Genomic DNA, 23,851 nt, shown 5'->3' on the forward strand with positions numbered 1-23,851 from the left:
GGATCAGAATCCCTTTGATTTCCTCCAAGAGCCCTACTGTTCTCTCAGCTGCTCCCTGCCCCCCAGTTGCGCAGCCCACTTCAGCATTCTGGATGGGGCAAGAGAACGATGAGTGTCCTCGGCACCTTCCCACACATGCTTTCACTTTTCCCCGCAGGAGGAAGCATGGGCTGAGAAGGTGATCTCGGCACTGATCTGTGCTGCTTTGGGAGAGGACAAAGTGAAACTTTCTTTCACCTTCTTCAGTGCATCCAGTCTCCAGTGTTTTTGCCCCAGTGGTGTACTGGATCTTCTCCATTGGACTCCCGGGCGTTCACAAAAGCTCTTTCATCCATGGGTGATTCTCCAAATTGGTGTTCTTCAGGGGGACTATGGTAGAAAAGTCTTCTTCTGCCACAATGATGATGTATATCTCTTTAATATTCTTTACGGCAAAGAAAGCAGGAACGAAATATAAGTGCTAAATTTTCCGTTACTTCAGACCCACTGAAGAGATTCTGTTTTTTAGTAGCTCATACAGAAAAGCATATGAGGGGCTTGATTGGCAGTGATAGCAATCCGTGGGGTGAGCCGGTCGTCTAAATGTAGACTGCAAACACAGGCTGCGGTACTGGAAACACAGTGCCTGGAATAAACCGGCAGTTAGTTCTGTTTTACTGTTTACTGATTAGACCACTCATAAACTAATGTTTGTTTTGATTGCTATTTATTATGGGGAAGATACAGTGTCTTAAGTCAAGTTACCAAGAAGCAGATTCTGAAATGAAGACGCGTGTGAAAGTGGTTTATTAAGGAGGTGCTCTGAGGAATACTGATGAGGGAGACTGCCTAGCAGCAGAACAGAGAAGGGGAGGGAAGCGAGCAGAAGACAAATTAAGTCTCACTTTAACCTGATTCTACAGGAATGCTCTCAAATGAAAGAGAGACCTCAAAGTTGCCCAAAACTGAGAGAAGGGAACTAGACATTCGAACTTCTCCAACTTTGTGTTGTTGGCCAAAGGCCCTGAGCATGGGCAGTAAACTTCCAGACATACTGCTTCTCTACTGACCCACAAAAGAGTCTCCAGAAGACCAAGGACAGTCCTCTAAGAAGCAGACCAGGCAAAGCACAACTAAAGGCAGGGAAGGGACATACCTCAGTAGACACATAAGCCATGATATGTGACTGATGGAGCTATAGAGTTTTGCGCACAATGCCACAGTTTTCTCAGGGAGGAACAAATATCTTCAAATAGTGTCTTACAGAAAGGGGTTAAATGTGTCTGTGTGGCTTCCAGATATTAAACTAAAACTTCTAGATGGAAGGAACCTCAGAAAGGTTAGACATTCTCTGAGCATTTTCAGAGTTCCCTGTAGATGTCATAGCCTCCGTTGGTGGGTGGGAACACCTTTGTGTTCTGTAATATTTGGGGTCATCCTACCAATATAGTAGTGAGTCAAGATGTGGTTCTCAAAGCTCCCAAATTGTGAGCAAACTAGACAATCAAGTCGTCAGATTTTATTCTCTGAATATATTTTAAGGAGAGGGAAAATATCCTGTTAACCACAAAATATTAAACTTCTTCCCCCCAAACTGTACATTTATTAAAATAAGGCATTCTCTTATCAATTATTTTCTCTGCAACACTGTGCATCCCATGTGCAATCTTCTGGAACAGCTTAGGTCCAAATAATGTGGGGCTAGAAGAATAAAAAGAAAAAATGTAAAAACCCACTTTTGTATCTTCCTGCTTTCTTGTTTGTTGTGCTATGAAATAGTAAATGGAATCAAATTAAATCTCATGAGGAGACCATGACGCAATCTGAAGACCTTCTGAGAAAGAACTTTCATTCTTTTATGCTCCCTTTCTCCTCCTCCTCCTCCTCCTCCTCCTCCTCCTCCTCCTCCTTCTTCTTCTTCTTCTTCTTCTTCTTTTTTAGGAAGAAAGCTTTCTATACTGGTGAGCCTGTAAACATAAAATTTCAGGTGTGGAGAATGGGCCTCTAACGAAAGATTTGAGGGACTTTGGCAAAATTTAAGTAAAGAAAAATTCCCTCACTCTGATCAATGATGCCAAGCACCACTGCTCTGAGGAGACTTCACCTTTAAAAATTAGGCAAATGGGGCAGTCAGAATTTGAGAGACAGGGACAACCATTTTCTGTTTCTAATGGTCCATGTCCAATCCTTCAAACTGAGGCTTTATCAAAAATTTTTTTTTCTAGAGAGCAGAAAATCCTCACTAGCAGGAGCTATTTAAAGGCTCTGGCCTTGCATTGAAACTGCAGATTTGGCAGTAGCAGGTTTCAGCTGGATTTTCTGGGCAGTAAGTAATGCAGCAGCAAATTTACTCTTTTTAATATAATGGCAACAGTCGTTGGAAGGAACGGGAATGACTTCAGGCAGTGCCAAATTTTAAATGAAAAATCTAACTATAGCTGTTCCTTTTGCTCCCTCGGAGAGCTCTGAATGATTGTGTGGGAAACAGGGGTGAAGGGTGACCTCAGCATGCCTGCTTTGGAGACTAGCTCAAGGGATAGTTAGGTCAGCTTGCCCCACACCTGGCCCCCAGGGAGGATTTGTGTGTGACAATGGGAGCAGCAAGGAATTTAAAAGCAACTTCACTGGGCTGAACCCTTGTAGAGCGGGTATCAACGGAAGGAGGTTTACTCTTTGATCTCCGAGCCCTTGAGCTATGGCATGAGAAAGAATCACTGAGTTATAAAGTAAGTGCCTAACTTAGTGTGTTAAGCCAGGCAGTACTCTCTCATGGGCCTTTCTGGATCCCATACTGGGCAGGGGTGGGTCACCGATGGAGCAAAGGAGACACACTCCTGTGAATTCATCCTTTTCTAAGGGAGGGGAAACAGCTGCTTCCTTTCAATGGTGGTTTATTTTTTTCCACTCAACAGCCTTCTATTCCCTGACTTTCTATCTCCATTCCACCTTAAAAATGAATTTTTTAAAATAAAAGTAGACTTCTTTGTGTATAATAATGTATATCTCAGGTAATCTCTATCAATTTGAAAGTAGAGTTTTGGAACAGAGGGTATAAACTCGAGCTAACCTGGAATTATGAATGTCAGGAACTGTCCAGGTAACTCAGGGGGTGGGGTCACCAAAGGCTTCTTTGTAAGACGAAAGGAAACTTTCTCCTCTTGTTTTTAGACCTGCTCTTTGAGTTTTGCCCTTGCTCAGTGTATCAGCGATGGGCCGCATAGGAGACTTTGATGGCTGTCATTAGCAAGTGACAGAGGCAGTGTCCACCTGGTCCCCAGGAGGAAGGTGCAGTAACAGCTGGGGCAGACAGCAGGGGGCCCAGGGGCACGTGGCAAAAGCACTGAAGAAACCACCGTGTCAGTGGCGCCAGAATTGCCGATCAAAAGTGATGTGAGATACTGTAATGCTTGCGCAGAGAAAGATTTTCAGGAGTTTGAAGTATTGCATAAGGAAGTAGAGGAAAGAGCCAAAAAAAAAAAAAAAAAAAAAAAAAAAGTTTTGCTTTTAATGTGAACCGATTTATACTCACAGGTTGGTGAGGTTTTCCTAAAACAAAACCGTGTTCCTTTTGAACAGTATCCCTTGCGTCCCTCGGCACGGTTGAACCAGGCAGCAAAACGATCCAAATCCCTTGCACTCCTTTCGTTCACACAATCTTCTGTGAACAGTAGGGAAAGCAAGCAAGAAAAGACAGCCGCTGGACAAATGCAGATTCCCGGGGCTCTCAGCAGCCCCCTTTTCCAGGTGAGTGGAGCATGACAGCAGGGAGCAGCACTGGCTTCGGAGGCCAAGTTTAAAGGCCGCGTGGTTTCGAACTCCAGAGGGAATGATGTGATCAGAAGGGCTATTCCCTCCCTCGATGTGGGCACAGACAGAAGAGCCAGGACGCGGCCGTGGATGCCGCTGCCGGTCACTAGTGCCGATCAGTCCTCCCTTGACTGCAAACCTTGTAGACGCCCCAGATTTCCTTCCTCGCTCCACCCGCCCGGGCTCTCCCTGGAGATGCGAAGCGCACCAGGTAACAGCAAATGAAAACGCCTCGAGACTGGTTTCCCTATAAAAAGGAGAAAGAAAACATTTTTTGGAGCAGCCAATAAGCTATGTAAACATCCCAGCATGAGTGTTTTTAAGTTCTGTCTACGAATAACCCATTCTTCCATCAGTGGAAGAGAATATGTCAAATACTGTTTCATCATTCTCAGTAGTCTATTTAAAGGATCTCATGTTACTTCTGTGAGACATAAAATGTCACAGGTTTATGTCACCGTGTGCACACAGTAGGCCCTCAGGAAATATGTGGTGGAAAATGGCTACAATTCACTGAACACCCTGGAAATACTGGAACTTGGCAGTGACCTTACTGTCTTCCTTTTAGAGATTTTACAGATGAAGGTTTTATAGATGAAGATTAAAGGGATTAACGTCCAAAGGGTCAATTTAATAAATAATAGGAAAAGGGAGACATGAAAGATAAATTTAGAAATTCTTAGAACAGTGAATCAGCTTACAAACGGCTTTTAAAGAGAATTTTTTTCAAAAATGAAAATACATTTTTTTCTGATTGTTAATGTTTGCCTGTTGTTAAACTGCCCCCCAAGTCCATAAAATTATCCTGGAAGAATTCCCAATATTTCAACAACCTCATAAGACCCAGTAGATATTCTTGGGTGGAGATGATGCATTTAGAGATTTTAAAGTACCAGCCACACTCTTCCCAAGCTCGGCCCCACCTGCTAGGCTTTGGAACTTGATCTTGACTCAACTAACAAGGGTACTTTCCTGCAATCTTTGAGTTTTTCTGAATCTCTGTTACTCAACTGAAAGAGGCTATTTTATAAAAAGCAGAACATGTCACCTTGGTGGAGGCAAACACAGTTGGGGGAACAATGTAAACTGTGTTTATGTGCCTCACCCTCATTCATCACTCCAAACCAAGCTGGAAGACACCAAACCATCTCGCCTGCAGGAGAATTATACCACGAGCCATTCCTACAAAACTACAGGGGAATGGATATTTTTGCTTAAGAGTCTGAGAAGCAAAAAAATACAATAAAATCAGCTCACGCATTAGATTTCCCTTGGCAGTGAAAATTATCCCAGATGAATTTACTAAACAAAAATTACCTCGAAGAGAGTATAAATAGGTTACATTACTTTACATTACAGTATTAGCTTTCTAAAAATGAGAATGCCAGCTAAGCAAAACTATAAGTACCCTGAGAACTTAAAAGCTCTCTGCAATATTAATATACAGCTGACCCTTGAACAACATGGGTTTGAACTGTGCAGGTCCACTTATACATGGATTTTATCTTTAACTGAAAATGTATTTTCTTCTTTGATTTATCTTAATATTTTTCTGGTTTTATTGTAAGAACACAGTATATAACTCATATACAAAATATGTACTAACCAGCTGCTTATTATTAGTAAGGTTTCCAGTCAATAGTAGGCTATTAATAATTAAGTTTTGGGGGAGTCAAAAGTTATACATGGGTCTTTGACTGCACAGGGGGTTAGCACCCCTAACCCCAGTGTTGTTCAAGAGTCAAATGTAATATGACTTAAACTATGTATATTGATACCAAAACGTTTCTTACTGTATGCTAAGTACCATGTTGAGCACTTCACATACATTATCTCATTTAATCTTTACAACAACCCTATGGAGCAGGTATAATTATTTCCACTTTAGAGGTAGGAAGCTGAGACCTAGAGAAGTTTTAAAAAATGCCAAGATCACAAAACCGATAGGTACAAAGACCAGAATTCAAAGGCAATATGACTCTGTAACTCACAGACTTGATCACTGAGCCATTCAATGCAATGTTAGGCTGCCATGTTGGGTCCTAAGGCAACCAGCATGAAGACAAAAAGCCAACATTGAGTTGCCGGCAAGTAGAAGGAAGGAAGGAGCCTGGGTCTTTAACAATAACATTGATCTACCTACCTTCCGACATCTTTCTAAGGGAGCAGTAAGTATTGATATTTTTGAAATTTCCAAGTAAAATTTACATACAATGAAATGCACAAAATTTAAGTGCACCATGCAGTGGGTATTGACAAAAGCATACACCTGTACAACTCAAACACCTATTGAGATGCAGAACATTATCATTACTGCAGAAATTTCCTTTATAACCCTTTCCAGTCAATCTCTCCACCATCCTATCTACAGGCAACCACTGCTCTTTTTTTTTACACCATAAATTGTTATTGCCTGTTCTAGAATTCATATAAACGTAATCATACAATGTATAGTCTTGGGCAAGTCTCGTTTCACTCAGTGTGTAACAGAAGTTTTTCACTGCTGAGCATTTGATTACAGTTTGTTTATCTATTTTCCTGTTGAAGAACTTTGGGCAGTTTCTAGCTCAGGGTTCCTAGAGGGAAAATGGTGATAAGCATTCTTCTGCCAGTCTTCTTGTCCATGTATGTTTTCGTTCCTATAGGGTAAATATCTAGAGCTGGAACCACTGGGATAGGGAAGAAATGTTTAGTTTTAGAATCTGGAGACAGCCAGATGATATTGCTGTACATAATCAACAACAGTGTGTGAGTGTCCGGTTGCCCTATGTGCTTGCCACATTTGGTGTTCAGTGTTTTCAACTTTTGGCATTCTGGTGAGTGTCTAGTGGTATCTCATTCTGGTTTTCCTTTACATTTCCTTAGTGACTAATAAAGTTGAACATTACTATAATCAAGGCAGCATGGTATTGGTGAAAGTATAGACACGTTCATCAATAAAACAGGGTGGAAGTCCTGGAAACAGGCACACACAAATAGAATCAACTGATTTTTAACAATGGTCCTAAGATAATCAATGGAGAAAGGGTAGCTTTTCAACAAATGGTACTCAACAGACACCCATGTGCAAAAACTAAAACCAAACAAAAACACTTGTATCCATACCTTGTGACATATACAAAAATAAACTTAAAATAGGTTATAGATCTAAATATAAAACCTCAAACTGTAAATTTCCAGAACACAATGAAGGAGAAAGTCTGTTATTACTTAGGTAAGGCAAAGTTTTCCGATATGACGCCAAGAGCACGATCCAGAAAAGAAAACGAATAGTAAATTGGTGTTTATCAAAATTAAAAATGTTTGTTTTACAGAACTCACTATTGAGAGAATGTAAGGAGAAGCTACAGACTGGAAGAGTATTTGCAAATTGTATTTTGACAAAGGGTTTTTATTTAAAATATATTAAAATCTCTGAAAACTCAGTAATAAAAAAAAATTCAATTTAAAAATGGTCAAAAGAACCGAATACACACTTCCTCAAAGGAAAAAAGAACAGAAAGCAATAGGTGTATGAAGAGATACTCAACATCATTTGTCATTAGGAAAATACAAGTTAAAACCACAAAGAGATACACCACTGCACATTTTTAGAATGGCTAAAAAATTAAGTACCAAATGTTGGCAAAGATGCAGAGTGACTAGAAGTCACTATATTCCTAGTAGGAGTACAAAATGGTACAGAGATTTTGGAATCCACTATAGCAGAGTTTTTTCATTTTCATTTTGCTATGAATTTAAACCTACACTTATGAAATGACCCAATAATTCTCTTTCTGGATATTTATAAGTGTGCAGTGAAAATCTTATGCAAAAATCTGTATGTGAATGTTGATAGCAGATTATTCACACTTGCCCAAATTTAGAAACAACTTGGATGTTATTCAGTTGGTGAATGCATAAACAAACTGGCACATCCATAAAAAATAAACATGCATGAGTTTTAATTGCATTTTGCTAACCGTAAGTAACCAGACCCAAAAGGCTCCATGTTACATCGTGTGACTTTTATGCCATTCTAGAAAAGGCAGAACAATTGGGAAGAAAAACAAACCAATGGTTAACAGGGATAGAGAATGAAGGGATTGTCTGACTACGGAGGGAAACGGGGGAATTTTTAGGATAATGGAATTGCTTCGTATCATGACTTTTATAGTAGATACGCCACTCTGCATATGTCAAATCCCTTAGGACTGTCCACCACAAAGAGCAAATTTTACAGCTTTTGAATTTTTACAAATCAACGATGCATGGGGAAATCACAATAAATGCAACCTATAATAACTGAACCTAATCATATTAAACATGAAAATACTACTAAACAAAATGGAAATAATATTTTGACTGGCTAATGTAACACAAAAGAAAAAAGAAACATAGACAAATATTTTATTCTAATTAGAACATTTGTTTCTCACAGATCTGTAGTTTACCAATTCTGAAGCTATTTTTATACTAGATTTGAAAATTAAACATATTACAGATAATGAAAGCCAGATTGTTCACTGTTAGACAAAAAAGATAATAATGCAGGGAGTGTGGGTGGGAAATAAGCCAAGAGGCATTTGATTGGAATCATAAGTATCAATATGGATTCATGTGTTTGTTATGTACGTGTGTGTGTGTTTTCATATGGATAGAGAAATATAGATGTGTTTATGCATGTATTTGTGTATATATATACACACACACATATACCTCTATATGTGTGTGTGTATATCCAAACTGTCTCCTGAGAATATCTAGAAAAAAATGAAATCTTAGTAACAATCCATCTAGCATCCACATGATGGTTCCTAAATACCATTCTCAAAAAAAAAAAAAAAAAAATGAACCATGGAATCAAACTAGGTTTAGACATGAAAATTCAATGAAATGTGTGATCCTGGCTTGGATCCTGGTACAAAAAAAGCCTCCTTGGAGAAGCAGTTGGTTCCTGGCTTTGGGCAAGGAGAACGCAAGATCAGCCTGGATTATCTTTTGGTGCCAAAAATAAGGAAATGCTCCCAAAAGGGTGGGGACATGGTAAAGAGCACAGGAACCAACCTGAAAGAGTTTCCAACAGCCGAAGCTGAACTTTCTGAGCAATACAATAATAATAATACTGTATTATAACCCATAGAATTAAGTAAATATCCATGAGTTCACACTGATAAATCTAAATAACTGAGTAAATAAATAAATGTGAGGGAAAGAATAGCTCTTCCTTTCAAAATAATTCCAACTGATAAATGCAGAGGAGTGAGGGAAATAGAAAGTTACTAGTACACCACAGCCATAATTGTTGTAGGTGTGATGGCTAAAATTAGTAGGCAAAAGTTTGAGGAGAAACAGGGTATTATCATTGCCTCCAAGAGTCTCCCCCAAGATTCTTATTAGTTAAGAAGAGGAAAACAGTAACTTTGTAGTGGGTAAACTGCTGACACCGCCTCAGGTCCATTAGCACTGTTGGCAATAGATACATGCAATGTATCTTATTAGTATCGCTGTCCTCTGATGCGTAGGCTCTGCGGTATTCTTGCTAAAACGCATGACCTTCATCCAATGGTGAGAGGACACATCAGCAAACTCAAACTGAGAGATAATCTACAAAGTAACGGAGCAGGACTCTTTCAAGGTCCTAAAAGACAAGCAAGAAACAAATCGCACTCACAGATTGGAGACTAGGGACACATGAAAACTAAATGCAATACGGGCTGGATCCTGGAACATTAAAAGGACATCTGTGGAATAGCTGGTGAAATCCAATTGCCTTCTGTAGTTCAGGTAATAGTATTCTACCAATATGAATTCCTTTGTATAATCGTACTATGATTATAGAAGGTGCTAACCCGAGGGGAAGCTGGGTGAAAATTACATGGGAACTCTGCGCTATTTCTGCAACTTTTCTGTAAGCCTAAAATTCTTTCAAAATTAAAAAAAAAAAAGTCTACTCTGATCTAATATTGAAACTTCAATCTTTCATGTAATTTTACACTTCTCGGCCCCCTTTTCACTATGCAGCCTTTGACGTCTTCGGAGAGGGAGCTGGGCGAGGGGCAAGAGGTAAGACACAGCGAAGCACAAACTTGACAGGTATGCAGTACTATGGCTTTAACACCTCCTGGGTACAGCAATGATAGCCAAATACTGTTTCCTTTTCCTCATCCTATCCTCACTTGCTTTTGTGAAAAAATCCTCCTTGCTGGGGAACTCAAACTCATTTTCTGGCATGGGTAGATGCAAGCTCCAGATAATCACTGATAGGCCGCTCCCCTCAGTGGCTACATCTGACAGTTCATCTCTAGTCTCTTGGAGCTAATGTGGATTTGCTCCTGGCAGGAAACACTCCCTCCTGGGGGGCTCCTTCCCACAATGGCTCTTGGCCAGCTCTTGTCCCTAGGAGATATTCACACTGCTGCCCATTCCAAGGTGTAAGACCAGAAATGCAGCAGGATTTTGCCTACTGGACCAGACCTCAATATTACAGTGTTGCTGTTCTCTTCTTATGCATCTTATCTCCAACAACAAAAAAAATACATTTAAAAGCTAGTAAGATGTAGTACGTGGAAATTAATTATAACATACTTATGAAAAATTATGTTGATCAGCTTTTAGTGTATTGGGCTCTTTTGAGCACACCTGCAGACCCGCGATCCAAGTCCCTGCTGGTTCCTGTGTCTCTGCCCCTGGGAGTCCTGACTGCCCACCATTCAGAGGTGCTTCGTTTCCCATGGAAGCCCATCTGACTGTTGCTGCTTCGCAAACATCCCTGCTTAGAGCTCACTGCTGGACAAGTTATCCGAGTTATCCGGACGATCCTTTTTTTTTTTTTTTTTTTTTTAAGATTTCATTTATTTATTTGACAGAGAGAGACAGTGAGAGAGGGAACACAAGCAGGGGGAATGTGAGAGGGAGAAGCAGGCTTCCCGCTGAGCAGGGAGCCCGATGCGGGGCTCGATCCCAGGACCCTGGGATCATGACCCGAGTTGAAGGCGGATGCTTAAAGGCTGAGCCATCCAGGCGCCCCATCGGACGATCCTTTGTAAATTTTAATCACCCTTTTAAAAATGTAAAACTAACGTAATAACAATGGTAAAACACTTTTTTTTTAAAAGAAGAAAGTGCCTGTATTTCTACATCCCAATATAAAGATTTTAATTTTTCTGTCCAGAGGCAATCATATTGTTATATGGTCATAATTATTGACATGAAAGGAATTTTATCATTTTTATTTTTCATTTAGCAAATCATAAACATTTCCCCCATATACTGCCTAGTCTTTATAATTATGATTTTTAATAGTTGCATAATATTCCATCTAGCAGGTACCGTGTAATGCATTAAGCCACATTTCCAGTGTTGGTCTTTTAGGTTGATTTAATTATTTTTTATTACAAATGGCTGCAATAACATCAGCCATTTGTAGACCACTTTGGGGTTTTTTTTCAGGTGATTTCCTCAATATATATATATATATGCTTCTTCCCACAAACTCCTTGACTTCCCAAATCTCTGGGCTACGGACTCTTGGATAGACAGCTACTTCCTTTATAATCCATTAATTCATTCATGAAACCCTTATGGAATGCATCTTATTTGGCTTAATACTTGGAAATACAACAATGCATAAGACCCTCAAGGAACTTCTAAGACAGTGAAAGAGACAGATGCATGAGATCATTATATTTCAGTGGAGTTTTATGATAAAGAAGCACAATATACTTTGGTAAGGAAACAAAGCTGGTACCTAACCAAGAATTAGTAGGTAAAGGATGCTTCCTGATGGACCGAGAATGTCAATAGATGAAGAGGCTGGAAATGGAAACATATGGAAGAATGAGAACAGGCTTTCTGGGCAGAAGGGACAGGATGAAGAAGAGGATGGAGGAGAGAAATAGCATGTAAATTACCTTAAGTAAATATAAAGGTGGCTGAAGCACAAAGGGCATGATACCAGCGTTTCAGTAGTGGAGGTTGTAAAAGAGGACACTGTCAAGATCAGAGGGGCAAAGGAACTTGTACTCCTGCAGAGCTGCACTGTCTGATACAGTGCCTCTAGCCGCATGTGGTTAATTAAATTACAATTAAGTTAAATTAAAATTTTAGTTCTTCAGTCATACCAGCCACATTTCAAGAGCCGTTAGCCACATTGGCTAGTGTTTAGAGGATAGAGAATTTCCATCACCACCGGAAGTTCTATGGGATAGCATTTCTATCAACAAACTTTTGTTAAAAAGTTGTTTTGATTTTCCTGCCTTGGGAGATGTAACTTTTCTAAAAATGCAAATATTTATTTGTAGTTTCCTATATCACTGACTGAAAAAAAAAAAAGTGCCACATTTTAGTTTTATTCACATTTGCTTTTCTAAGAAAGACGGATACCTGAACCACTAAAGGAGAAAGTCCCATTTCATAGAGAGCAAACTTGGTGGTGTCAGTACAAGGACAAGCAAGACCTAACCAAGTGACAGGGACAAGCAGAAAGAGTATTGTAAGAGGCTGAGGCATGGTCAAAGGAGGTGAACATCTGTGCACATTCTGCTTGTACAGAAGATGCTTTGAGAGTCGGCCCATCTCCCCGCCATCCCTCAATACATACCCCAGGCAGGGAGCAGAAGCAGTCAAAGAGTAGTAGGAGAATGGTGGCTCCCATTACATCCACTGCAGCGAGAAGTCCTGGGTTCCGAATGTCTCCAGTTTGATATACAGACGAGACCGTGAGGCAGATGAGAGATAAGTGATACTACTTCTGTGTTTTTTCCCTAAACCTGAATTAAATGACCTTCTGCCTCTTGCCTCTGGGTGTTAGGTGCTTAATTCAAGATGGACGGGATAATAAGAAAGAGAATAAGTTGTTTCTACTTTAGGGTCAATTAATCCTTTCTATGGGTTTGGAAATACTCAATTTAGTCAATTGTCACAAAGCAAACATACCCATTTAATCAGCACACAGATCAAGAAACAATATTAGCAGCATCCCAAAAGCCCCTGTGTGCTTCCTCCCAGTTACCATCCCCACAAGTATACCCATTGCTCTAGTTTTGCTTGTTTAAGAATTTTACATAGAAAGTATACCCTCTTCCAAGTCTGATATATTTCACCTAGTACTATGTCAACTAATGGTTTCTATTACATACATTTTAAGATTACTTATCAATGTCACATGCATACAGGAGAATGTGAAGTGCATACGTAAATTTACAGGGAACATACCAAATTAAAAACTTGTGTTCTCCCACAGCTTTCCAAAGTAGATTTTTATCAGGATCTTAGAGATTTCCAGTGGGCTCTTCGTTCAAGGCAACCTTCCCTCTCTGAACTAGCTTTGTGAGGCAAGGGCAAGGTTGGCACTGCGGTGAAGACTCCTGGGAGAAGATATGCGGAACAGAGTGTTCCCTTCTTTCTTCATCTCACTGAAGGTTTACAAGAGTCCCTTCGGGGGAAATCAGTGGAAAGGGTGCAGTGAGTTCTGGGACACCTAGAGCTCACTACCGTTGGGGCATGTGGCAAGGGCTGTGTATGGGTAGGGAAGCTGCTGTCTGACAGGACCGTACCCATAATTGTGAGCTGCTCAGTTTTTTCTTCATCTCCTTCACCATCTCCGACCTCTTGTGTTCAAGAGTAGGACAGAACAGACTACATCTGCAGATCGAAATGAGTGTCTTCAGCAGATCAGGCAAGCAAAGAACAGAGCATCAGGTGGGCACTTCTGTGTGTGGTTTGAGACTTGCCACGTTTAGGGCTTAGTCTAAGCTGGCCAACCCTCTCTCCACGCCCTGCAGGTTCTGTTTTCCAGTTACATCTGTAGGAATCAGCAGTGCTGATCTTGTAAGAACAGCCCTGAGCATGTTGAGTGACACTGCCCCTCTCTCCTTGCCCTCACTCTTCTTCTGCTAATGGCATTCTAGGTCAATCTAGAAGTTTCTTAAGAAAAGACTAAGAGAAAAAGGAAATGGCCCTTCCTCAAATAAAACCACTTGGGTGAAGCCGTACGTTAAAAGGCCCTGGTCCTCAAGGGAACAGCAGCACACGAAAGCCACAAGAGGCACTGGAATGCCAGGCTTCATGGGCGGGCGGTGCCCAAAACCAGCCTCCCGTTTTTTGCTATTGACTGCTTGTTTCCTCTGGAACTGAACCAACAAAGGCAGAATAAAATCGATTGCTTTATTTTCCCTCCTCAATAATAACAAAATCCTATTTTCTCAATAGGATAGCATTGTAGGATATTATAGAACAGAGGACATTTCAGACAGAGTTGGAGAATAAACTCTGCTGTGCTGGGGGGTTTGAGGCCAAGTCAGAATCATCCTTTTGTTTCCTTCTTGTTTGCCTTTAATCCACAATAGCACTTGTGAGGTGAGAGATGTACACACAGAGCGGGCTCTTAGAGAATTAGTCCTGTTCAAATGGAGAAATCTGGAAAGCGCCATTCATTTCTAGCAGCAGAACAGCAGAGCCAATGTGAGGGAAGCTTGGCTCTTCCATTTGGAATGTGCATCTAGAGCTTGTTTTCCATTCACTGCCACAATTGCAAGGGGCCAAAGTGTTTCCGCAAGGTAAATGCATGTCCCGGACCTTGGAAAAGACTCCTGAACTTATCCCAGGCTAAAACAGTAGCAAAATGAAAAAGGATTTGGTTTTTTTTGTTTTTGTTTTGTCTTTGTTTTTGTGTGTTTTTTGAAGTAGTTTGAAGGTAATTTATTCCCCACTTAACACTAGGAAAGTAGGAAATTATACTAGTTTCTAGTTTCAGTTGAAGGGTGTTGGTTTACTCTACCCTTTGCAAAAATATATTCCATGAAACTGGTGAAGAATGCTAACAGTTACACGAGAAGGGATTTTTATGTTTAAATTTTCTTTTTTTCTTTTCTTTTTTAAAAAATATTTTATTTATTTATTTGACACAGAGAGAGACAGCCAGCGAGAGAGGGAACACAAGCAGGGGGAGTGGGAGAGGAAGAAGCAGGCTCCCAGCAGAGCAGGGAGCCTGATGCGGGGCTCAATCCCAGGATCCTGGGATCAGGCCCTGAGCCGAAGGCAGACGCTTAATGACTGACTGAGCCACCCAGGCGCCCCTATGGTTAAATTTTCTTATCAAACAGATTAAAAGAAGTTAATCACTATGTTTCTATTAACAATGATATTGAATTAACTAGAACATTCCAATCCTTAGCTATGGTAGTTAGTGAACTATTTATTATATTACTTTGTCAAACGTAAAAAATAGATCATACTCAGTTTTGTCATCAAATATCAAAAGCATTATTTCTTGGATGCCATTTTATTTCCAGAGAAAAATATGCACTTTAAACCACAAGAGGGCAGCAACATTACTTTTTTTTTTTTTTTTTTTAAATCAACTTCGTCTTAGGAAACTCAATACTGAGTCTAAAACCATAATTACAGTGTAATAATCACATGCCTTTATCCAAATGACTCTTATTAATTCTGATGGTATTTTAAAAGTAAAGTTATTTTTAAAGTGTCTGTGACTAAGGTTCTTTACAAATGAGAATACTTTCACGAGAAGTGCAATAAGATAATTTTAGTGAGTGAATTAAAGTGCCTCATGAGGATGAATTTTGCAAAAGTACTTTAAATTTTAGTTTTAAAAATAGCATCATGAAAATTATACACGTATATCTTTTCATAAACATTAAAGTGCATAAAGAAAATAAGCATATTTAGCAATGGATAAAACTTGTCATGGCTTAGTTGTTATTTTTAAAATGAGACATAAATAAAATGAGAAAAACAGTAAGCATAAAAATTTACAATGAATAGCCCCAATTTAATGTAAAAAGTAATTGGGTACTTTTCTGCTGCTGAATCTATATTTTCTTCATGTTTAAGATGGAATAAAATTTCAATAATTGTAGTTAGCCACCAGGTGGTGCTGCCTATTTAAACAATGAAATAGAAAAGAAAAAATTGAAGATCCAAGAAATAGCATGCCTGTCTGACGCATATTTATATATTCACCAGACTTTTTGACAAGAATAGAGAACCTTTGATCTCTGTAAGGGAGGCCTCTGAGAAAATAGTCAGAAAAATGCGTTCTGGTGCAGATACTTCAGAAAACTACATGAAGTTCAAGAAGTTCATTAAATGGTAAAACTGAAACATGGACACTGACCTTTTCACAGAAAAACAAAAGAGTCTATTCTAACCAGATCTCACTCTACGGAAGCTACTTATTTTTACCCATGAAATTATTCCTTTTGTTTCTCAGGCAATGAAAAACAATTGCATGTTCTTGCCCTTCATATTAGTAAAAAGTAAAAGAAAATTGTCCCTCAATTCGGCAAAAGGTGGGGAAAGAAAACAAATCACATTTAATCTGCATCATCTGTAGATGGTGAAGTAATTGTATGAGTAGAAAAGCCAAACTTTATCCACAGTCACTTGTTCACCTAAAACAGTTTCATTTAAATTTGGGGGATAAATGACATGACCGTAGGTATCTTGCTATGGAATAAATAAATTTGGAATGTGTTAGCCATTTTATAAGAAAATGTGTTTTATAATGAGTACTTTTTATATAACTGGTTAAATCATAACAGCATTATGAAATTTAGTAAGTATGAACATGGTTATAGGTTTATCATGAACAGCTAATACTCACGGAGTTCCACAGAGATGGCAGAGTTCTTTCTTTTTCTTTCTTTCTCTCTCTCTTTTTCTTTCTTTCTTTCTTTCTTTCTTTCTTTCTTTCTTTCTTTCTTTCTTTCTTTTTCTTCCTTCCTTCCTTCCTTCCTTCCTTCCTTCCTTCCTTCCTTCTATCTTTCTTTCTTTCTTTCTTTCTTTCTTTCTTTTTCTTTCTTTCTTTCCTCAAAATTACCATGGGAGGTGTTATTATCTCTGTTCTCAGCATTGCAAAGACAATTAGAATTTGAATGGAGTTTTGACCCTAAAGTTATATGTTTTACCAATGTTGATAAAATCATGGTGGAGACAGGAGTTCCACCTGTGCCTTCTCTTGTGCCATTAGTAGAGATCGCTAAATAATTTTGAACGTCTTTCCCTCTGAACCCAAGTGGAGCTCGGATTCTCAGATCAGCATTCCAGGTAGCCACTATCAATTAGTGGTAGACAATCATGATGAAACCTATTTGCCATTCTGTTTTTTTTTTTTAGTCACATTGCTCCTAGGTAGAAACTCTCCTTTCTCAAAGTTTATGTTCTAGAAGCAATGACCAGCCATGGAATGCTAAGGATTAACAGAAGATTGAAATATTTGATTTTAGTTTATGAAGAAGTTAAGTCTATATTTATCTGTAAATGTTTTATTGGCAATGAGCAAATGCCTGAATCTTAAGTTTCATTAATTCCCCATATAGGAAGATATTGTCCCTAAAACATCTTGTTAATATTTTAATTTTTGATTATCTAATTAAACAAGAGAGTAGTAAGATTACTCTCTGGCTTAGCATTTAAAGAGTCCTGAACACTTGGTCTGTGTCATCTATTGTTCTCAGGGCTTTTTATGTATCCTTTTAACAATCCTACACGGTATTTATTATTATCATACCTGTTTAATAAAGAATTTAAGGCCAAAATTTGTACATCAGTAAACACAAATCCAGGAATTTTTGACACCTTTGGGTCCATATTTGCAGGACCATGGGGACACCCAGGTGGCACAGTCGGTTAAGTGTCTGACTCTTGGTTTTTGGTCAGGTCCTGATCTCAGGATTATGAGATCGAGCCCTGCATCAGGCTCCATGCTCAGCGCCCAGTCTTCTTGAGATTCTCTCTCTCCTTCTCCCTCTGCACCTCCCTGTGCTCTCTCTCTCTCTAAAAATAAATAAATCTTTAAAAAATATATTTGCAGGACCACAGTCTCAGACATTTTTCTCCATCAGTCACAGGGTCATTTGCCGATCCTTACTCAATCAAATTAAACAATGTGCCAGATACGGATTTATTTTTTTCTCAGCTACAAACCGTCTTCTCTTTGCTTTGTGATGCTGGGGTGGCAACTCTGCAGACCACATCTCTGCTTGGCCCGCAGCTCCCTGCTGGGATCTGCCCTGAGGCGGCATTAGAGGCTGAAGGAGGAAGAAGGAGCCTTCTTCCTCTCTGCCTGCAGTTACAGTGAGCATCACCGAGGGGACACTTCCCTCAGGAGCAAGGCCTCCGCGTAGCAACCGCTGAACCCAGTGTCCCGACCTCTGCAGTGTTCGCAGCGCGCATGCGCGGAAGCAGCCTCAGCCTCGTGGCGCCTTCCTCAGAGATCCCAGCACAGGGCGCTTCAGCACAAGGAGCTTCAGCTCCTTGGGGCCCCTTCTCCAGGCTTTTACATTTAAATAATCAACGCCTTTTCTCTGCTCCCTCAGCCCTAGGGGTGGTAGCTCCTCCCACAGTTACCACCTCTGTGAAAATGCTTTGCTTTTTAGGTTACCGACTATTAGGGATCGAACTGTGTCCCCTCAAAAAATGTGGAGTTCCTAACCCCTGCTCCTGGTGAATGTGGTCTTATTTGGGAATAGGGTCTGTCAGAAACAGAACTCTTCACACGGAGTAAAACAGAGGAGAACGAGGAGTTTATTGCGAGGGTTGCAACCTGCCGGCCAGAAAGCTCCAGGCTCTACGAGCAGTGAGTTTCGAGTTGCTCACAGACTAAGGGACTTTTGATGGGGTAAATGTGAAAGCTATCAGGCTCCCCCCCCCCCCCCCCCCCCCCCGCTGAAAAATAGGGCTTTTCCCCTATTTGGATCGGGAACCCGGAAGTCCAGAGGTGGCGCGAGTGGTGTTTGGGGATTGGCTGGCATCCCCTACTAATTTCTGAGAGGAGCTGTGAATTCCTACAACTTCTGCTACGTAAGGTTAAGTTTCATTTTCTTTCTTTCTTTCTTTTAAGATTTTATTTATTTATTTGAGAGAGAGCCGAGTGGGGTGAGGGGCAGAGGGAGAAGCAGACTTCCCACGGAGGAAGGAGCCCGATGTGGGGCTCCCTCCCGGGACTCCGGGATCATGACCTGAGCCGAAGGCAGACGCTTAACCCACTGAGCCACCCAGGCACCCTAAGTTTCATTTCCTTCAATGCACTTGCGTTGGCCAATTTTATTTTTTCCCAGACACAAGAGACTCCGTTTTAGCTTTGGTTTTACAGGTCTTTACAGATGGTCAAGTGAAGATAAGATCATTTGGGTGCGTTCTAATGCAATGACCGTGTCCTTATAAAAGGGGGAAACGTGGGCACAGAGACAGACATGCCCACGGAGTGGATGCCATGTGAACAGGCGGATGTAAGGGTGATGCATCAGCAAAATAAGGAAAGCCGAAGATTGCCAGAAAACTAGCAGAAACCGGGATTCTCCCTCACAGATTGTCCCTCACAGCCCTCAGGAGGAAACAGTCCTGCTGATGCTTTAATCTCAGACCTCTAGCCTCTAGAACTAAGAGAATAAATTTATGGTGTTTAAGCCATCCAGCCTGTGGTACTTTGTTATGGCAGCCCCAGGAAATTAACATAGCTAGTTAACACTTATTTTTTTCAAACTAACATTTTTTTGGATTAAATTCTCTGTTAAAATAGCTGGCGTGACTTACCTCTTATGATGAGGTTCTGAATCATGTAAGTACAGAGAATCATAAAAAAATTATAAAATCATAAAAAAATCATACTGCTTTTATTGTGGTAACTTTAAAGGTCATTGTCTTTACATTGCTCCTCTGTGATTAGTACTTAGCTTTAGCAGGTGTATTCGCTTGCTAGGGCTGCCATAACTAATACTACAGACAGGAGTGGCTTAAATAACAGATTTTTTTTTTTCTCCCAGTTCTGAAGGCTAGAAGTCTGAGATCGAGGTATCAGCTGGGTCGGTTTCTTCTGAGGTTTCTCTCCTTGGTTGGTAGATGGCCACTTTCTCCCTGTGTCCTCACATGGTCTTCCCTTTGTGCATACCTATGTCCTAACCTCCTCTTCCTAAGAGGACACCAGTCATATCGTGTCTTGGCCTTTGTCTAAAATCAAGTGCAGGACGCCAGTATTATGTGGCTCATATATAGGGCCCACCCATATGACCTCATTTTAACTTAATCATCTTTTTTAAGACCCTGAATCCAAATATAGCCATATTCTGAGATACTGGTGGTTAGGACTTCAACCTGTGAATCTGGGGGAAAACACAATTAAACCCATAACAGGAGCAAATCACCCTTTAAATAACCTAGTTCAGGGTCAAACTCAGGCTCACTGGTGTACAGAATTTCTTTTCCCTCTCCCCTTGAAAAATCAAAACTGTCTTTTCAAAACTTTGGTATCTCTCCCAGATTCCAGCAGTGCTCAGAGTTTCAGAGAAGAAAATGGCAAGCTGATCCCCAGGCTCTGCTGTGACTGGTGAGTAAATTAAGCAAGGTTTGCCTAACAGGTGCGTTTGGATCATGCATGCATTCACCTCCCTCCGGACCAGCTTCTCTCAGCACAGATGTTAGTTTGCTTTCATCTTTACTATTGGTTTTATTTATCTATTGTCTAGTGGAAAAGATGAATGCAATTTATTGATAATGGTCTTATAGGCCATGACATATTGGTCATAATTTACATGAAGTTTTCATGAACAATCAATACATATAGAATTAAATACAAAATTGTTGCTGAGAACTTGGATTTACAAAACCGAGCCTTCCATATCGGGATATTAAAAATAGTTTAATAGAACTTAAGTGGAAATAGGAGTTTTTGTCATCCTTCAAGTCTTCAAGGCTTTAAACGCATGTCTATTTCCTCATCGAAGCTTTCCCACACAGTGTAAGTCTGGATTGCATCTCTTCTTCTCCAGTTCCTCTATTACATACTACCCCTCCGGTGTGGCACTTGCCAAAATCTGCCCTGTCATACACGTGTTTGAGTGATGCTTTCACTGGAGATGGGGGGCCGTGTGGTAATGCAATTATATGCTTCTGGTTATGAGTACATGCCTTGCGTATAGTTATACTCAAGTATAGTTATACTCAAGAAATGCTTATTGAGATCAATTAAATAATAGAGTTTACTTGGACACCAACAAAGAACAAATACAGATTGCTTTCTTAATAATTTAGAACTAAACCATTAGATAAGAAAGTCACATTTATCCTACTCTACAAAATAACTGGCTTTAAAAAAAAAAAAAAACTCTGCAACAGCCCATATTTTTACTACGTTTTATGGAAATTAAATTACAATCAATTAAATTAAAGTTCATCAATACGTATTACTTAATGGAGCCTGCAGTGAATCCGTTTGTACATGAAGTACCTGGTAATGGGAATAATTACCTCCTGTATAACTTTTTCTAATATTTCTCTTCACATTTAATTGAAATAATCTGTATTTTCCCCTATTCTTTTAAGAACTCGACCGCAGTGTAGATCGTATTTTTCTTTCTTTTTTTTTTTTTTAAGATTTTATTTATTTATTTGACAGAGACAGCCAGCGGGAGAGGGAACACAAGCAGGGGGAGTGGGAGAGGAAGAAGCAGGCTCCCAGGGGAGGAGCCTGATGTGGGGCTCGATCCCAGAACGCTGGGATCATGCCCTGAGCCGAAGGCAGACGCTCAACGACTGTGCCACCCAGGCGCCCCATCGTATTTTTCGAGTGGGCATGTAATGGACACAACAGGACTCTCTTAATTTGATGAAATTCTGTCCTTTAAAAACTAACAATCGTAACTATCATGATATGTAGGAATCTCTAATCAAAAACTCTACAAATAACAAATGATTATATAGAATTCTTGATATCAATGAAAAAACAAAAGGCTTAGAATTCTAGAACCTGGCATACAGTCCTTGGTCAGCTACTTACTAGCTGTAAATTTGGACACATAACTTATTGTGGGTAGTTTTCACATCTAAAAAAATGACAACTATTTCACAGGGTAACTGAGAGGACCAAGTGAGATTTTGTATGTCAATATGCATTGCCAATTTTAAGCTTTATGTAAACATCGTTACCATTATTTAACAAGGAATATGTTTATATATGTCCTCCCATTCATGATTAGTACAAAAATGCCAATACATTATCTTCTTTAATTTCTTAGTTATTAATATTAACTTTGGTACCTTAATGCATAGATGAAATGCCCTCTAACAATGCCTATAAGACTTAGTGGAATAGAGATTAAAAGATCTCAAGAAAGGGGCGCTTGGGTGGCTCAGTCGGGTAAGAGTCCAGCTCTTGATTTCGACTCAGGTCATGATCTCAGGGTCATAGGATCAAGCCCTGCAGTGGGCTCTGCCCTGAGCGGGGAGCCTCCTTGAGATTCTCTCCCTCTCCCTCTGCCCCTTCCCCCATTCATGTGTATGTGCACACGCGTGCATACTCTCTTTCAAATAAATCTTTAGAAAAAAGAAGATCTCAAGAGATTAAACTGAAAAATCACAGTTGAAAGGCTTCAGAAACAGCCCACGGCTAGTAATTAAAGGTCTTTATGAGTCATTGTGATTTATTTACAAGTGATAATACATTGCTGTATGCATAACCCATGTGTCGCAGACTTCTAACACAAATGTGACTTTTTTTTTCTATTTTCTGTGTTACCACAGGCAATAATTTTGCTAAACTCTCTAACACTTTACAGCAAGAATCTTCTTTTCTCCAATGTCCAATAACACTTTCTACTGTCTGCCCAACAATTCCCTGTCTCCCTGAGGTGTTTGCAGCTTTTACTAACAGTCTCCTGAAGGCCCATTCAGATCTCGTCTAATCCAGTCTCGAAGCCAATGTCATGTTTCTGTCATGGAGGCTCCCCAGTTGCAGGTTCCATGTTTCTCTACCTCATACTATTACATAGCAACTGTTCCAACCCATATTGGTCTAGTTGTTTTACTGGCTTAAAACAACTGCTTTATTCCATTCACGTATTCTGTGGGAAAGGAATTCAGACAGGGCTCAATAAGAATAGAGTGATGACTCTTCTCTGCTTCATGATGTCTGGGGCCTCAACTTCAAGGACTCAGAAATTGGGGGTTCTTAATGATTGGGTACGAGAGTCATCTGGAAGGATACGCATTCATCGATCTCATGGTTGTTGCTGACTTTTGGAGGAGTCCTCAGCTGAAGACAAATGACAGGAAAACAGCTGGTCTTACCGTGCACATATGGTGCGCGATTCTCTCTTCACCCAATGAGTTCTACATGCTTCAGCAGCCCCTTCAGTGTGGTCAGCACCACCCAGGAGAGGCAGCCAGAGTTCAGCTAATGAGAGTCACAGTTAATCCCTGGATTTTCTTTTAGGTCAGTTCTTCCTCAGATGATTCTAAAGCTAGTGGTATTTCAATATTACAAGGGGAAAACATCTTTATAGTATTATTCTTTTAAGAAAGTCATTAATCAACAAAATCTAAGATTTTATTATGTCAGATTTAAATGTGGTTGGGTCTAAGAGGTTTAACACTTGCTTAATTCTTGCCAATTCTCCTTTGCTTATGTATATAGTTCACTTATATTTTCAATCTTTTAAGAGGAGTTTTTCCTTCTTTCTAAATAGCCTATCTTTAAATGGAGATACTGAATTTCAGAGAGATTAAATAACTTGCCTATAGTCATATAATAACTGGTCTACTCAGGATCCTTAGCTACATCTGTTTTCATATTATGTGATAGATTTATTTATGTTGTACAATTTTTTCCTTTTCTACTGTAGTTCTCCTTCTCTGGTTTATCATTTTTATTGACAACTAGATAGCAAACTAATGACCTGGGTCGTCAATACATGTTATTATTACTTATTATTCATCACTGTGATGCTGTCATAAAAGCCTGAGAGAGATTGATGAAAACTGACCCTGATTCTCTCTTCAGATTTAGTTATAGTTGGATCACATTTGAAAAAACTACACTGTGAGAGATTTAGGGCCCACAGTCTTTGAAAGGAAGCAGTAAAGAAAATGGTTGGGTAGGTAGGTATTTTGCTTAACAGTGTTATATTCAAAATAATTTCCCATTGATACTTGTTGACATTCTCAGAATATTTTTGAAAAAATTAAAGATGTTTGGGAAAATTTGGGAATCAAGATAAGGAGTGGATTTATTAGAATAGGACTTTGTACATTTAATGGGCTGTATGATTTTATAGCATGTAAGCAGGCA

The 23,851-nt window shown here is 39.8% G+C and overlaps 1 protein-coding gene across 7 annotated transcripts in view; it reads left to right on the top strand.

Annotated features, from left to right (window-relative positions):
• The first annotated feature begins 18,504 nt into the window (after positions 1-18,504).
• OXR1 (oxidation resistance 1) overlaps positions 18,505-23,851 on the top strand; it is a 680,801-nt gene continuing 675,454 nt past the window's right edge. For 3 of the 7 annotated variants that reach the window (XM_057307959.1, XM_048212635.2, XM_057307963.1), the window contains exons 1-2: positions 18,539-18,596; positions 20,047-20,113. The gene's annotated coding sequence lies outside the window, so the exon portion shown is untranslated. Of the gene's footprint in view, positions 18,597-20,046; positions 20,114-23,851 lie in introns of all 7 variants that reach the window. The other 4 variants (XM_048212636.2, XM_048212640.2, XM_044382647.3 and 1 more) reach the window with 2 other exon arrangements.

The sequence above is a fragment of the Ursus arctos genome, unplaced genomic scaffold, assembly GCF_023065955.2.
Source record: "Ursus arctos isolate Adak ecotype North America unplaced genomic scaffold, UrsArc2.0 scaffold_6, whole genome shotgun sequence".
Taxonomy (NCBI): Eukaryota; Metazoa; Chordata; class Mammalia; order Carnivora; family Ursidae; genus Ursus; species Ursus arctos.